Source organism: Topomyia yanbarensis, chromosome 1 (genome assembly GCF_030247195.1).
Source record: "Topomyia yanbarensis strain Yona2022 chromosome 1, ASM3024719v1, whole genome shotgun sequence".
Classification (NCBI taxonomy): Eukaryota; Metazoa; Arthropoda; class Insecta; order Diptera; family Culicidae; genus Topomyia; species Topomyia yanbarensis.
Genome location: NC_080670.1, coordinates 3,376,031 through 3,394,030, shown reverse-complemented (window position 1 = coordinate 3,394,030; position 18,000 = coordinate 3,376,031). Strand labels below are relative to the sequence as shown.

General features: G+C 38.0%; 1 protein-coding gene and 4 non-coding genes across 6 annotated transcripts in view; 2 read left to right on the top strand and 3 right to left on the bottom strand.

Annotated features, from left to right (window-relative positions):
• Positions 1-18,000, bottom strand: part of LOC131676617 (plastin-1) — a 63,528-nt gene that overhangs the window by 23,699 nt on the left and 21,829 nt on the right. The gene's annotated exons all lie outside the window — the stretch shown is intronic.
• On the bottom strand, positions 3,466-3,538 carry Trnak-uuu (transfer RNA lysine (anticodon UUU)). The gene has a single exon. It is a non-coding gene; the product is annotated as a tRNA-Lys (tRNA).
• Trnal-caa (transfer RNA leucine (anticodon CAA)) lies at positions 4,378-4,500 on the top strand. The gene is made up of 2 exons: positions 4,378-4,415; positions 4,456-4,500. It is a non-coding gene; the product is annotated as a tRNA-Leu (tRNA).
• On the bottom strand, positions 4,595-4,667 carry Trnak-uuu (transfer RNA lysine (anticodon UUU)). Its single transcript has one exon. It is a non-coding gene; the product is annotated as a tRNA-Lys (tRNA).
• Trnal-caa (transfer RNA leucine (anticodon CAA)) lies at positions 6,468-6,601 on the top strand. The gene is made up of 2 exons: positions 6,468-6,505; positions 6,555-6,601. It is a non-coding gene; the product is annotated as a tRNA-Leu (tRNA).

The window sequence follows — 18,000 nt, the reverse complement described above, 5'->3', positions numbered from 1 at the left end:
CATCCGTTTACAAATCCAACACGTCACATTTAATAAATTTCAATTGACCATGTATTTCAAGCAAAATGTTGAAAAAAAAACACAAAAAAGATGTAAAAAAATTGTCCATACATATTCCGTTCAAATCCAAAAAATAGTAGAACTGCATTACAGTCTGTTCTTCAATGAATTACTATTCCTCTAGGATGACTGTTTTAGTTGATTTTTGTCAGTATGGTTTCGAGTATTTTAAACGAAGTTGCCCCATAAATGCACCATTGGATTTAATTCCGGATATTGGCCCCGATTAAACGTTTTACGCAATCGACAAAACAGAAGCTTCTTCCACATTTAAATTTTTTCCGCTTTCCTTTAAATTCGACTTCAAAATGTTCAGATAATCAAAATAACCCATCGTAGTGCCACTGAAGACATGTTATCAACTCCTAGAAAGTCAAATGTACCCCAAACCATAAAATTTCACTCAAAAGAATTTACAGTCGATCTAAAATTTTGCAAATTCTGCCATCAAAAATCGCAAAATATTATATGTATTGTTCAGTTTATTTAAGTTTACTTCGAATAACGTGATGGTTCAGGAACAATTTTTTGTATGGTTTTAGAAGTTCTTACAACTTGTCATTATATTTTTAAACCTGTACGTATGTGGCACAAAAACTATTCAATGTTGGAGGTAGCAGCAGAAGATCTAGATGAAGCATTGTAATTACGCGATTTAGTGCGAAAAACGTGCATTTCTCGGAACATTGTTATAAATAAGTTTGTTGTAGGGATAATTTCCGTACCTAGTGTATGTGGTACGTAACTTTTAGTGAACAGCGAAGTGCTTTTTGCACCACGTCTATGATACAATTTTCAAACAAGCTGGGGTAATATATTCGAACTACTTGTCTCAACAAAAATAAAAAGAGATAATAGCACCCATTTTAAATGCTTTCTTAAGAAACAGAAGCTATTTACTTTTTGGATACTTAGTGATAGCTATTGCTATTTGCTAAATTCCTAATTACTAAATCACAGAGAACGGACTTCCATTCCAAAAAATGAATAGCTTATGAGCGGTAAACGATAGCAGCTAGAACCTTGCTTGTTACTAGTCAAGATCCTGAATATCACAACCGCAATAAATAAGTTAAAAGTGATATTTTTCACGAGAAAAACCTAGTTTGATTGATATTTGTCTAAATCCTAGTTGGTCTAACACTCATCAGTCGATAATAGGATTTGGCTCTTAAAAAGAGCGAGTAAACCACGATTCTTTTTCAAAGATTTCGATTCTTCGTCTTTGTTTATTATGATCTCAGCGAGAGTAGGTTGGTTCTATAGCTTCCAAGATACTAAATGCGCTGGCAGAAACCGCTGTCAGTCACTGATTTAGCAGTCATGCAAGATTGTTAGCCAGTTAAGCTAGGAAAGGGTCGATTTCGTCAAATAGGAACCGACTATCTGCAAGGGCGCGGTGACTGTGATCGAAACAAAAAAAAACATACGGTATCGAAAATGTACTACAAATGAAATTCAAACAGACATAATTACAGTGGAGACCCGATTTTATCAGCCCCCGATTTTATCTATCCCCGATTTTATCAGCTTTTTGACCCGATTTATCAGCTTCACATTTGATGGGCTCTAGCAGACGAACCAAGTTAAATTCGAGTGAATCCTTTCTTGGACATTTTTTTTTATCTTAGACATGCGAAAAATGAATATTTTTTTTCTAAATTTTGCACTGTTAGACACCCGTAAGGGGAACATAAAGTAAGTAATCAGACAAAGTTGCGAGGCTATATCTAAGGACCAAAGAAGAATATTTTAAGAGCTTCGTTTTATTAAAAATACAGAAAAATATATGTCCCGATTTTATCAATGTCCCTGTTTTATCAGCTTGAAATTCGCCAGGGGGCTGATAAAAACGGGTCTTCACTGTATTTAGTTTTCCTGAATAAGTGAGTGAATCGATGAAAGATCGTTTCATTTTTGTGAATGGGGCATACAAATTGAGTTTTTTTTATTTCGATTATAGCGGCTGTAACCTTAAGGTCATTCGCCTCTTCGGGTTAGAAAAATCTCTTATGAAAAATTTCTAACCCTATGTGCGGGGTCGGGACTCGAACCCAGATGCGCAGCGTACAAGGTAAATTAAGCTTTTCTGTACAGTTTATGCTTATTTTCGGTGTCTTAAAATACTAATTCATAATTGTAACCTCAGTTTGTTTATTTTATTTTTCGAGCTTTTTTTGGTTCTTTTTCTTTCTTTAGTTTATTTTTGTAAAAAACAAATTTGAATAAAGTATGTTTCTAGACATTTTCTCGTTATTCGCTGTTACGATATCTCTAAAACGTATTTTTAAGCATCCAATGAATCTCCTGGTTGCAGGGCGCCCAGAGGCTCTTGAATCCCTAATCGCGCACAAAAATTAACACATTTTTTATGCCTTCTTAGCCATCTTCTCCCGCTCATGTTACATGTGGAATGCGCAATAGTATAACCAAGTGTCGGACTAACATTCCTCCTTTTCCTTCTGCGATCTACGTTCGAGCCTTGCCGGCGTCGGGATCGATCAATAAACAACTTGGGACTACCAGAAGTTGCACATTGCAAGATAATTTGTTACTCCCAGGTATGACCATCTATTAATTCTCTGCGCAATTTTAGCTAATCCCTATCAATAACGGAGTAGCTAACAGGGTTAGTCGCAGCTCTAAACAATGTATTTATTTTTGCACCTAAAACTGGACCAATTTGTGGATCATTTTAGAATATGGAGATCTTTGAAGCAAATATGGTAAATACATCAAAAGATCCGCCTTTGATGATTACAAAAAACGGCAGATATGGAAAAATAGAACTAATCTAGATAAGTTTCAACCTACCTGGATCAAAGAAAATGTTGCGAGAATATAGCTTAATTGAACCTTTAGATAATTCACTAAAGAAATCAAACTTCCAGAATGCATATCCAGAGCGGTAGAGACATCTTTTTCTGAAAGTAGCAGTTTTGCTCTACTGTACGTTACATAGAACGGAGTAAACTTGTTTTTTGGGTTTATATCGTACATCTAAAACATGAATATAATAAATTAATTTTAAACAGTACTTTTTTTGAAATGGTGTGCAGCACCATCTCTATACATAATGGAGTATAATCGTTACCAGAGCATTTTCGTTAGTATGCTTTATGAGAGATTCTCACTACTATGCTTCTACCAAAAGATAGAGCTGATCTATACCGATTTTAAGTGGCCCTACTTTGCCCCGGACAGAAACCAAGGGAAGCTTCTATATAAGGGAAACAAAATTTCAATAGCAACTGATTGTACTACTCAATCCAATCAAAAATAGCAAAACGATAATACGGTGTCATTTTTGGTCAGGTAATAGCAAAACAATTGCCGATCAGAAAGTAAAATATGAATCACAAAATATGTTTATTAACCTAGCAGAGACAAGCAAAAATGATCTACCGCCCGAATAGGGACTTGAACCCTAGACCGTTGGATTAAAAGTCCAACGCTCTACCGACTGAGCTATCCGGGCTACAAAAAATTTCTTTACTATAAGCAATCAGGTCGCTTGTTAACACTAGACGGATGTATCAGCCCTCTGGAAATTCTATACTGACATATGAAGTTTGACAGCGACCTACATATATAGAGCTTTATACCTATAAATCCCAAACAAACAATGATTTTTGACACTATGCATAATATTCAAGCATTCCAAACGACATGTTGCGTCTTCCGGGATGATTGAATATCATATGATTAAGAAAATTGACGCATTGTAACAAAATATAGCGTTTAATGTTTTAGTAATGATTGGCTGTACAAAGACGCCATTCATGACAGAGGGCTGGACATCATACAATCAGCCAACCTATAGTATAGTTGATGGTATTTTCGTTTTTGACACTTCCCGGTCGTACATTCATTGAATCTTGGGTGTAATCAACCTCTCTGTTGTTGTACTACACCGGTTTAGCAGCAGGTAAAAACAAAAATGCTATAAAATAACTAGAGACACAAGGATCTAATTTTAAATATTTTTCAAAAATGCAATCTTCTAAGGGGACGTCACAATTGAGTTAATTTTTATGGATTTCTGATTGGAAATGGTACGTTCTGTAAACTAGCTAGGTAAATGATACGGTTAAATGCAACAAATTCAAAATGTAGCATAAAAAAGCTATGTAATAACGCGTTTCATTATCCATGTTTATTACCCTCAAAACATCGGTGTCCATGAGAAATTAATACAGAAAGTCTGCAATAAATCTATCCGCATCTGTGCTAAAAAATTAGGCTGCGTCACCATACTGCTGCAGCGAGTCTCGCGAGACCGGTTCAGGACTCATTCTGGCGACCCCACCCCAACATGTCAGGATGGCCGAGCGGTCTAAGGCGCCAGACTCAAGAGCAATCTTACCCACTAGTCATGGGTTCAAGTCCCGAGCGTTCTGGTCCTCTCTGAGGGCGTGGGTTCGAATCCCACTTCTGACAAAATATTTTTTTCTTCCAACAAAATTGTAGCTACCAGGCGCACAGAATCCTAAGGAGAGATTTTAGGGATGTAAAAGAACAAAAAAAAATTCACCGCCCGAGTAGGGACTTGAACCCTAGACCGTTGGATTAAAAGTCCAACGCTCTACCGACTGAGCTACCCGGGCCACATTTTTGCTATCTTTTGGAACAATCCTGGACAGATATGACGGTAATTATTGTTTCAAACCGGGTTTAATTGCACTAGCAGTATACAATGAATAATTACTACAGATCTCCCCAAATAATTATACGGAACTGACTATGGGTGATTGAATGTAATATAGTCATTTAACACCTTCTAAATAGATTGAAAATAGCAGAATCAACTAATTTCACCACCCGTTCGTCGCCTAATACCCGCTTTCGATGTAGTTGACAGTTTTTTTTTAAATAAAAATAGTCTACTTCCCTTATGCTATTAACTTCGACATTAGTTGGATTGCTTACCTGTAAAAGAAAAAGAAGAAGAAAATTGTTTAATGTGTGGTAATAAAACTAGATCATTTCGATTTCGTCTGAATTTGTCACATGTAAAATTGATGACAAATGAAAAAATAGTAGCGTTTTGTTTGCAGAACAAATTTATTTCTTGTTTTTTTTTCTCGCAATCGTTCTCAAGCTTCTCCACTAAACAGTAATTTCAATCAATTTATTTTCATTCGCCGTCCCGCTTCGATCACGTAGCAAGCGAGCGATGAACCGCTCTTTGCTCGTATCTTTCTCAATTGCTCTGCTGCATACATGTGTGGTGGAGGAGATGCAGCAAGAGGCCTGTTTTATTGTTGTTGATTTAAATTACCCTCTTCAGAAGAGCATTGATTTTCCTTCTGTTTCATCTCGTACTACACTGACTGACTGACTGACTATACTCTCCTGGTGCGATGGTGTGTGAAACTGCTGCTAAACAAGTTCATGATCTACTGATCGACTTTCCGTCGATGCTAATGCAAAAATGTGCGTTTAGTGTGTGCGTGTGATCGTTTTTTGTTCGTACGAAATAATCTACGGATAAATAAAATAGCGGTACGACAGGAGCATAGGCACGTTTCACATAGTTTTCGCGGAAGCGGTAGATGATAGGTGCAGAAGGAAGGGAATCTTGGGTAAAAAACCTTCCCACACTTGTTTCGCAGTGTGAATTGGGTTGTTCGAGAGGATTGGGATAGTCGGCAGATTGATGACTGATCACGAAGCAAAGGAAAACTCGAAGTTCTATTGCGAATAGGATTGGTTGTCATATCTCAAAACTAATATGAGGGAATCATTATTCTACTAGCACCATAAACCGAAGTATGGCTTAAGTTGAGTAATGCAAAAACAATGCTTGCACTGTTAATCAATAGAATGTTATTTAAGAAAGTGTATTTCAACTCCATAGTTTTAGTACCAATGTACATAGTTTGTTAGGTTAAGTGATACAGTCATCAGGGAACGACAAAACATAAATGTCATTTGGCACATATCTCAGCTAATGACCTTGTCTTCAAATGACTATTGTAGCTTGCGGGATGTTTGGGAGTTACAAACCAGTTTAGAAACCAGAAACGAATGGAACTGGTTTTGGTCTGATGGAATTCAATATGTAGCTACCGTCGAGCATGTCTTGAGCACTTTAGAAAGATGCAACACATTTACTTTAATGGTTCAATATTACTACCAATTAATTGTACCAACAGGTTTTTGTCAGTCTAGGCCCGACGGTAGTGTGTCGTGGTATAATTAGCAGCGTATTTTTCTGGCTTGCAAACAAGCTAGTACCGTTTCTCCCCAACACCGACTGGATGTTATCGAACGGTTTTAATGTTTGAGCAGCTGGCGGCGGTAGCGACGGTGGTGTACTCATTTGCTCAGTCGTTGAATAAACTGATAAGCCGATAAGGCGGTGCCGTCGTTGGCTGTGAATTTGTCACAGGAACCCTCAACAAGTCAGGATGGCCGAGCGGTCTAAGGCGCCAGACTCAAGAGAAATCTTGTCTGCGAAGAGCAGACGAACTTCAGAGATGATGTGAGCGTTCTGGTCCTCTATAAGAGGGCGTGGGTTCGAATCCCACTTCTGACAGAATGTTTTTTTCTATTTTGTCGTTCGAACATTATTCGAGTAAGATGCGTACGGCTGAAGAGAGATAAATGTTCAAATCGTTTCAAATTACCCAAGATTGTCGGGGGGTCGTGAACAACACTAAAGTAAATGACTTTGATTGCACTACTGTGGAGTATTGCGAGGGCATCTGGTTTCTGTTTATTGCTTTGCCTTTCAGTTATAAGAGCTATTCTTTGTTCTCGGACGGTTTTATTTTATAGTATTTGTTATGTCGTCGTCGGCAGTATAAATCACATTCTTGGGAGTGCACCATATTCCGACTGATTGACTGCAAGTGGGGTAGCTGATGAGGCGAATCCGTTGAATACACGAAGATCGGACCACAAACGTTCATTAGTTATGAGTCACGAACTCGAGGGGACACGTCATTCGTCGACGGCCGGTATTGATTATATTCAAATGGCGTCGTGAGTACGAAAGTCAGTTATGGGAAAGGTGTTGTTGATTCATAAAGCAGTGATAAACCTAAGCGAAAATAGTCACTTGTCATCGGGTTTTCAATGTCAGTTGTTGGTGACTCATAAAGTAACCGATGTAAAATCTTGCATGTTATGTCTACGTCCTACGCCTTAGAATTACATCAATCGATTGCCCGATCGGTACACTGCCTATAATTGCAAATCAATCCCATGTAGATAGGGAATTCCACAGATCATGGGACAAATATGCGATTATGGGCATTACATATGAAAGCGGTTTTTAATTAAGTTTGTCAAATACCAATCTACCGACATAGACATACTTATCAGACAACATGGTCGAATTCGGAAGGTGTGATATACTACATGACATCAGCATGTTGAAAGAATTGTGTCAAGTGATAACTCTACATAACATTATACTGCGGAATGTAGACCTAAGTAACCCAAGGACATGATTCGGAACGAACGTTGGCCCCGCATTCAAACGATTCAAGAGTCCTTTCGCTTTTATGTTGCGTCAATTTGTCTCCATCATGCTCCAGCGGGGATAAATATTCAAACAATGTCCATCACACGGTGCGACAGGACTGATGATTGACGAACACTGTGACACTTGTGCGCTTTATGATGATGGTAGTCCTCAACAATTTATTCCGGACAATTCTGGACTTTTGTAAAGCAAACAAACACCGTTCGAAGTATCGTCCGTTCAATGAATTGTTATAGTGGAAACTGGCGAGGGATGCGGGAAGAGCAACGAGGCTTTGTTTATCTAGACCGATGAAGGGGGTTAGGTAGGCGGAAGATGTTTGAACAGACGTTCTCAGGGAACTATGTAGATACAATGATAAAATAACGCGCATCGCCATTCGCATGACGCAGTCATGTGCAAAAGTCGTGCACGGGAGCGTTGAAAGTAAAGCTGAAACGGAATTCTAGGTGGGATTGCTATTGTACTATGCGGAATTGAGTCGACGACGGAAGTTATCTCAGCAGGGCGCCCGATAGTCGCCATTCATTTGGAAATTGGATAGGAGCCAACTGGGTTATGCAATTACTTTCAAAATGGGGGCACGGCAGCAGGTTGCCTAAACCGAATAGTTCCGATTCCTGATGGAAAACCACAAATGGGATTGGTTATTATATTATCGTACCTGGTAGGGAGGTATGCAGCATTCTAGAATGAATGATGTGAGGATTTTGAATTAGAAATATTTTTTTTTAAATTTGGTTTAATGACATGGTTTAATGCGCTAGCAGAACGGAGTTATGGATCTTTTATTTTCCGAAAAAGCAATAAAACCACAGTCACTACATAACAAAGGATCAACATGACTTTTTGTAGGTAGATTACCAACCTCCAATCTAGCCCAATTCCTTTCATACTGGTTTAAAACACAAAAGATGTATCTGCGGTAAACACTGTAGGTGCACCAGGAGAACAAAATGTACCTAAAATTAGGGATATATAAGAACGGGGGAACATAGAATCTGGAATTTATAAAAACGAATTGAAAATGTACTATTTGTGCAGTGTATAAGCAACAAAGCGGTAGGTAGAACTGATAGTTTGACTTGATGATAGCTAGAGCAGAATGATTTTTAGTCTCTACTCTGGACAAGATGGAAAGATAATTTAATACATTTTAAACGAGAAGTGTGGGTGTTCTCTGAAAATCACTGTCGTGCATGTATGCAAGAGAATGGTTTCTATTTATTTTAGAAATTCGCATGGCGCGTATTTCTGCTGAAATGACCAAATTGCTATCTCCCCTGTGTTAAAAGTTATTAATGATTTTATCTGCAACACAAAACTTTTTCATGTATTTAATTTCAGCAAGAAAACTGTGATCATTCAAACGGAAAAAAATAAAAAGTTATTGGATATCCTATTTTGACTAGAGATGGGCGAGTGAATTGCGAGTCGGTCAAAAGAATTGACTCTAGAAAACGAGTGAATGAGGCACGATTCCATTTTGAAGAGGTGTGGTTTGTAAAAAAAATCAAACTGTTGTGGACAGAACACGATCACCTTCGACATTAAACTGAATCATACACTGAATCCTTCTTGTATGAAGACACGCCATCTCTATCGTTTGTTTACCATTTTTCTAACGGTGTCATTCCAATCGACCACGTGATCTGTCCAAAACGCTTAATTCGAAGAAAATTTCTTCGACTCTCTTTCGAATGAGGATCATTGACATGTTTTGTGCTCGATTGAAATGACACTGACAGATAAATGGTAAACAAACGATAGAGATTGCGAATCTTTGTATGAGAGAAACATAGCATCTTTAACCAAAATCTCAAACTAATACCCGTTTTTCAGTAGGTGCAAATCAAGTCCAGTCCGTCCGTGCTTTATTGTCGGATGCCGAAGTGATAAAAACGCATCACGTGTATCCAAAATACGTAAAACAAAAATGTGTGTGCTAATCGTCTCATTATCCTATATAGTCGCCGAAAACATTTTGTGTATAAGAAGTCCAACCAAACGCACACACAAGCATAAAAATTATCCCGACGCAGGCTCACAAGCAGTGCACACACGTTGCACTTTGCATTATTGAAATCAATCCGAAACTACCTTATCCTCCCGCATTGCAAATCGCGTGTACTCGAAGAATTCGCATTTCTATACTGGTTCCTGTATGCAACGTTTCGGGTCGAACATCGTGGTATGAACTTTGGACACAGCGTAGAAGCGGGTACAAGTGGTACTGGAACTTGAAAGGTTCACACTTGGTTTGGCTGTGTACGGGTTAATGTCACCACCGCTGGAAATCCATAACATCTGCAGGTTTTTGTATCGTCTGAACGATATAGCCATGATGATTCTCGTTTGATATTCGAGCATCGAATGATTTAAACGAACATGCGGAACATTTATTTATAACATCACGTATTTGATTGAGCTACCTACATGCTCCATACTGACGGATTTGCCCGAAATAGACTGGCACATGTGTGACGTTTTCCAAGATCTATTCATTTTTACGGGGTTTTCAATAGTGTACTAATGAAATACATAAACAATACAGCAATGAAATATAATTTCAGATAATTTCAAATTGCTTGGTGCTAAGCAGACGTCAGTCCATCCTTAAATAACAGAGATATTAGCGTTCAAAATAGTGACACAAAGACGTGACATCGACAGATTTTAGATTTCGGAATGACGCGCAGCCCTAGTCAAAAAACTGACATTGAACAACTAAGTTAAATGTCTAGTTAAAACTTTTAGAATGGAATACTTTTTTCTAAAAGTTGTAGTTGTAATTCACTGACGGAGTTAATTGGGAAGTATACTGTGGTTATTAATCACAAAAATAAGCGCTATGAACACATGAGCACTTATTTGTATATCTAATCAATAATCTACTCCAACCCAACACGAAACAGACATTTTTTTAATATCCCCAGATGAGCCACTGAATCGATCAAAAAAGTACATTCTTTTTGTAAGTGAACTGGACACGATTCGCTCTCGGCACTGAATCAGCTTGCCCATCTCTAATCTAGATCAACGAAATTCTTTGTTATAAAAATCGCTTTTAATTCCAGACAAAAGGAATAGAATCTAAAATTTTGTGTCAATTAAAAGAGAAGCGGCAATAGTAACGATACTGATGCTGAACTTAATGCGATTAGTCTTCTCTATACATACGAGTAATATGGAATTTTCGAACAGATAACATTGCTGATATTATATTGTCTCGAATAGATTATATTGTTATCTTATAATATATTTTGCATGCTCTTTTAAAATGTTAAATTTCGATTTCACATTACATATTTAGTTTTTGAATTGCTTTTTCGATAACGCAACTCGTTTCAGTGTCTAAATATTTTTTTAAAGCCATTCAGTAGAATTTCACACTAAATATACTTAAGCCAAGCGTCTTTCTTTTAATTGTACTAGAGTAGTGGTTTTCAACCTTTTTCGTTCCATGTACCTCTTTCCGAATATTTATCCCCATGATGTATCCCTTTCTGAAAATTGCTTACCATCATTACTCTGTCAGAATTTTTTTTTATATTGTATAAAAACCATAATTTTCCAATTAGAAACCTGTTCCTGAGCACCCTCAATAAACACCTCAATTCTTGACACACTGAAGAATATATAAGGATAAATATCCGAAGGGAATGTTAGGATAGCAAGTTAAAATTTATCTCGTTTAATTCACCCCCTACAATGGTCTAATTTACCCCTGGTGGTGAATTCACCCCCGGTTGAAAATCACTGACCTAAATGAAGATGTTGGTGACCGGTAATGGCGGCTATCATACTGCTTAAGTTTACCTGTCACGAAATAATTTTTATTCAATTCCTCAAGCAATTTTACCTCAAACTAGTCTCGCGTTCGTGCTCTAGATATCAAATACTTCACCTTTCGCGTTTTACATTTTTCTCACTGTAACTTGCTTCAAAACTGACAACAGGAAAATGCGCGCTACCGTCTTATATTCATCACGTCAAACATAGATCGCTGCATATCACCCTGACTCCGGCAACTAAAAACCACAACGCAACGAAGCACCTCAAATCATCTGCCACCTAATTTTGAGCAAGTAGCAACCACGAATGACACATCGCATTCGTCATTAGCCTGTAATTAATGATGTAATTGGAGATGCATGGCAGGCTTTTGAATGCATATAAGCCTTAAGCTACAGCAATGCACATTATAGCTTCTAACTGGTGTAAAAATGCAGCGTAATGAAAGTGCAGCTTTGACTAGCTGCAATCAAAGCTGCTTGCTTTAATCCAGTCTCATCGGTACAAGGAACCTCCGTTAAAATGGTCATCGCGTAGTAAGAGAAATATATGGCTAATGGGTGTGTTATGTCGTATTTTAGCCAATTGGACGTTCTTGTGCCACCGTGTTCCAGCGCATTCCAATACTGGTTTTCCTAGTACCGTAAAACTGGAACAAGCTGACACACCAACAGCCTTATATAGGAAGTCACAGTAAAACAAAACAAACAAATAACCCGTTCTCAGTGTGATCTCCATTCGTTTAACCGGCTAACGTTGGTAGATAGGAGTGTATTTGTTGAAATCCAACAACAGTACGACGGTGAAATGTAGAAAATTGATGATGCGCTATGGCTTCCACAGTCTCAGGTTTCCTCTATCATAGATCATCAAGTGATAAGTACTTATTGTGCCTTTGTCAACGTCGTAATTGACAGCAAAAAAGTCGAGGAATTTTTAATTTGATATAAACAAACAAACCCTGCTGAGCTGTGTCAAGGTTAGCACACTTAACCCTTTCAGTACGCGAAGGAATGCCGAAGTCTCGCTAATCTAATGACCGTAAGTGCCATTAATTATTCATCGAGAGTCTCGTATCAAAGTATTCGTTTCACCGTTGTGATTGTTGTCCAGAGAAGCTATTTCCAGCTTTGTGTGTACATGTGCTCGGGCGAAGATAGCAGTCGACCGGAGTTTGCACAATCAATTGATCGATGGAACATCAGAGGTTTGATTATAATTTATTCACCGAAAACTAAACAACAAACTGCGATGTAGGTCGAATCGAACGACGTCATTGCAACCGAATGAAACTAACAAGATATCGGCCTTTTGCTCGATAAGATAAGTATACATTCGGTACTGAGCAAAGTAATTCGAAATCAACTAAATTCAATCGCTGATCTATTTACCTTTGTTCAACCTCCACAGCAGAGATCAAAACTCGCTTAAAGGGAAAACCATGTCACGCAAGAAAGACACCGAGAGGGTGTTCTATAAGTGGCAAAACACGCGCGCGGAACCGGTTTGACTGAATTGCTTCAACCGCAAAAGCAACTTCGCTAAAGCAGCAACTACCAAAACCAGAGGTCTCACATTTCTGTACCTACTGCTGCGGTTTGCGCGGGGTACATAGAATCAACTACGGGCCTTTCGTGATTACATGGCTGGATGGCATTGCATTGCTCACATTGAGAAATAAGTATATTGCCCCATTGGTGTGATAGCCACCAAAGTTTTGATTCACTTTAGTTCAGAACTTCTGTACCAACGCGACATCAATCCCGACGGGCTGTGTGTCATTTTTAAGTTTAGTGTTTAACTAACAGCCCAGTAAACTGAGAGCTACTGCAACAGGAGAATCCTAAACATGAAAAATACGACTTGATTTTAGGTTGATTTTTGCATACATTCGGGGGTTAACTCCAATTTAGTTCCCTAGTGACCATAAGGATCTGTACATTGAATACGTCTTTTTAGAAAATGAGTCTTGCAAGTCGAACCATGTTTCGGTCACGCTAGGATCTAATCCGAATCAGACTGTACTAGTCGGACCTTCTAATGTACGGTTATGTCGACTGCTACATACTGATGAGACGAGCTCAAAACATTAATCCTGAAAAAAGTTGAGTTTTTTGTGCTGCTCAAACCGATAGGTTAACTTTCTAATAAAATATCACATAAATTCAAGAAGTTTATCCAAAATATTATCGAGAGTACAATCTCAAATTCGCTTGTCATTGATGCAAGAAGCTGAACGTATGTTGGACACAAATCGTGATAATTGAGGGTTGCGTCGATAATCGTTGAAAATTATTAATTTTTCGATAAATTTGGCTACGCTTGCTGCACCACTTCACTATATTTAATACTCGCAAAAAATGACACGAACAAAAAGTGATTGGATGTTCAGACATCAAATTCAATCTGCATAGTTATGTAGTTTATGAAAGTGTTGCTCTGTGTAGCATTTCATACCAACCGAAACAAATTCTTCGCTGTTAACTACTCTGACTGTAAACCAAAACGACGCAAATCGGCCATAGAAGATTGGTTCGCATAATTAACCGTGCTCGTCGTCTTCTTCGGGCAAATGTTTTCCTTCCCACAGATTTTTGGCAGCAGCCAACGCATTTTATCGCCAACAATATAGAAATACTTCAACTGTGTAGTCTGCGGCAAAATGGTTCACTTCAACCATGTGATATATGAACTCGGCTTAATCGAGCGCAGCGGAGAAGAAAAAAAATGGTTTATGGGAAAATAAAAGCTACGTTCTTCATATGTCGAGTGTATTGTATTAAGTATATATGCTGTTTATACGCTGGAACGGAGCTGTGTCACGCCATCAGCATCGCATCAACCATGGCGTAGTCATCGTCCGCTAGATTGTTGGTAAACAAATCTTTGTTTTGCATCGTAGATAAGAGAAGAATTTGTCGGTTCACCTAATCTAGTACAAAACTAAGCGTGATCACAATTATTTGTTTGTAGTGAATAGACACTTTTCAAATGTCTTGATCATCCCTATTACCATACCTGTAGGCTTCCAGTGTTACCTTCAGGCGGAATTCCGGAGGTCACGTGTCTTCAGGCTGCCACACTGGCATCCATTTCTATCTTCTATCCCGCATATTAAAGCTACGTCTCATATACCCGGAAAACTTAATTAAGTCCCCGCTCCGTATCTATGCAAAACAAACCGTCGGAATCAAAGCCACACAATGTGCGAATAATTATATAAGATGCATTCCTGTATCTAGGCAGGTGCAACGTGCGAACGCTGACAGACGAAGGAATGCGTCGTTGTTGTTACTATTTTGTTGTTAGTGAATCTAAGAAATGGAAATTTTGTTCTCTTTTCTATTGAAAACATGGAATCTGGACCGTATTGTCTGCAAGCTACTAGACAATGGGGATTGACCATTGAGTTCGCTATAGTAGACACAAGAGACGGATACGTTCCCACTGGAGACATGGACCGTATGATAAACGTACAGTCTCACATACACAAACCATCGACCGCTTGAGACACGAGAGGCCGATACTGTTTATGTAGATTATTTTCAGTTCCACTGCAGACAGAGCAACGGGCGACAACAATAGAAGTTGTTGTTACGTTGCATCCCATATACGACAAGACTGTATTCAACTGTTATTATAGGAAGAATGCATTAAGATTGTTATAACAATAACGTATTTAAGGTTCATGTGCATTTAATCTCTGAGCCAACTTTGGCAAGCTGTACTTTTAAGATGAACGTCCAAAATATACTTTCTTTCGAATCGACGACTGTCCCGTAAGCTCTAGAGATAATATCCACTCTATCAATAAGGGTATCAACAATCTTGAATTTTGCAAATCTTGATTATTTGTGGGCATAAAAGAGAGCTTTAGTAACATTTGACAGTTCTAGTATCCCCAGGGAACCTTAAAATCACAAATTTGTCAGATTGTCAATTGCAGATCCTAAAACACTGCTTAAGACCAATTGTAGTGGGTCGTGATTTCTGGCTTAGATATTGAGTGAACGGTTCAAATGTGGGGGCTTAGAAATTTCGTGATCGCGTGGACAAGAGCGTTTGTATGTTTGCGTTTGAAACCTCGTTTATAAATTTTTAAACACTGAAACGTTTCCTTAATCACCGTTTATGTTTGCGAGATTGCGGGCGTAGGTGTGCGTGAATGATCGCGAAGGGTTTGAACGTTAGTATGATACCGTGTTTGATCGCGTGAGCGTTTGAATGTCGCGTGCGCTAGCTTATATGAAACTTCGCGTGTATAATCGTAAGGCCATTTGCACATTGGGTCCTTTAACGTTCGTGCGAATCACGAGCCTAATGTTTAATTTTGAACGTAAAAAAAGTTTTTTCGCGCGGCGTGCCCCAACCGGATTTTGAAAACAGTTCTTTCCACCCGGAACCACTGGTACAAAGCACTTGAAAATATTGCGAAGTGATGAAGTTAATACAATGATCAAAATGTTCCAAAAATGACCAATTGCCAAACAAATTTTTTGCCCTACAAAAACATAGTCTGAACTAAAAACATTTTTCAATATCCATCAGTTTGCATCATATATGTTCATATTGAAAGTCAAACTTTCTCATGATGGATTCTTAATACACACGAAAATTATAAATTTTCAGCCAAAAAATTCAACTGTCGGTAATTTATAAACCTAATTTCATGAACAACATTAATTCTCTCAATTTAAGCAAAATAAAGACTTATCCAATGAACTATTTAGGGTTGAAAAAAATTTGGCTGGAGATTATTTTTGGGTGTATTCAGAATCCTCTGATATGAACATATATGATGCCCATACCTATAATGTTCTTTTTTGACATTAAAAATGTCTTACTCCACTATCTGGGACTAGGTGTCATTCTAAAATCTAAACTATCTCCCATGTAACGAAACTATGTAAGGTTTGCACGCTTATAACTCCGATATTACTAGATGGATTTTAATCATTCATACACCAACCGATTCAGAAACACCTAACTTAAATATTGGTAATAATTTAATATCTCCCCAATAAAAGTAGACTTTTGGAAATTGGTAAAATTAAAAAGTTCACAAAAAACGGGAAAAATACCATTCGTGAGGCAGATTTCTCAGACACAGCCGTCAAAAGAGGGCAGCTTAGTTGCTCAATGAAACACGAAAAGTCATAAATAGAAGCAACGCATGTCCGTTTAAATCAGTTGTTGCTCTTATCCCACACGAGCAACGTCGTCTCCGGGCGATGCAATAAGCGCTATCGATTTTCGGTAACGTTGGCATTTGCACACACTCGCACCTAAGTGACTAAACCATATACGGTTAGTTTATAAATAGAGGTGACGCGTACCCGTTTGAATCAGTTTTTGTAAGAATGTCGAACGGGTAAGATCATGGCTGCAGCGTCTGGGCACTACAATAAGCGGTAGACGCTATGCATTTTCGGCAGCGTGGCCGTGTGCGGATTTTTCGGGTACCAGCACGGTGTCAGAGAATGATTTGCAAAGTGAGTGGGCGGGGTGGTTTGGATTTAATTCAATACGGTGTGTGCTGCTTAAGAGTGTTGCGTTTGAAAAAAATATATTTATTTTTATGCATGCGTGTGCGTTGTAACTTGTTAATCCATGTTTACGGCGCTTTGTAGCTGCGTAGGGTAAAGAGCCAATTGGTTTTCATGTTTCATATTTCGGTTATATGTTTTTTATCAGTAAGGCATCTGACAACGTGCTTCTGTAGTTATTGCACTGTTCAGCAGCGTGATATTTTATATAGGAGAGTACACTCAGGTTTTTTACGCGGATTTTGAAATTTACGCGGTTTTCATTAACGCGTTTTTTTTTTAAATTTACGCGGTTTTCATTTACACGGCCTGTATCCCCTGCGTGAAAAATCTGAGTGTAATTGCATCGGAAACAATCACATTCCCAGCAGAACTTTTTGTTTTCTAATTTCAAACACTTGTTTCGTACTGCACACAACGGAAAATTTTAAAACAGAACTTACCGTCCCAGCAGCAGTTGAAGCGGGTGTTTTTTTTCGATTCAAATTCAAGCCATGTCTTAAGCGTTACTGGACTTAAAATTGTTTTCCCAGTTTAACCAGTCAGAATATCTGTCCTACCCTATGTATTTAAAACACAGTTCTAATTGCGTTTTAAGGTATACAACAAATACGGTTGGGTATACTAATTTAAATTTTAAAATAAATCTGTTTTAAATTATGAAACAAACCGCTGTACTGAAGATATAATTATGTCAGTCCTATTACCACATAAAACACCTATATAACATAAAACGCTGCAGAATTGGTTTAATAATACAATGTTTATACTACAGAGTTATAACACACATTCAATAATTAGCAACAAGAAAAATGTCACCAAGATAGCATAAAAACCCGTTTTAACTGGTAGTGCGAACGTTGCATAACAATGTAATTTATCAAAAAATTTCATTTTTCCACCACTAATCGATCAAGAAATACTTACACTTAAGATTGTTTACTTAAGTTCATTAGTACATTATTGAAAATTTAAATGGAAAATGAAATTTCATATTTTATGGAGAATCTGTATATTTCCGTTGGCGGGCGTGGGTTTCCTCATCACAGCTCTCAATATGGAACTTTTCTTTTGAATATATTTTCTGGACAGACTAGCCTATTT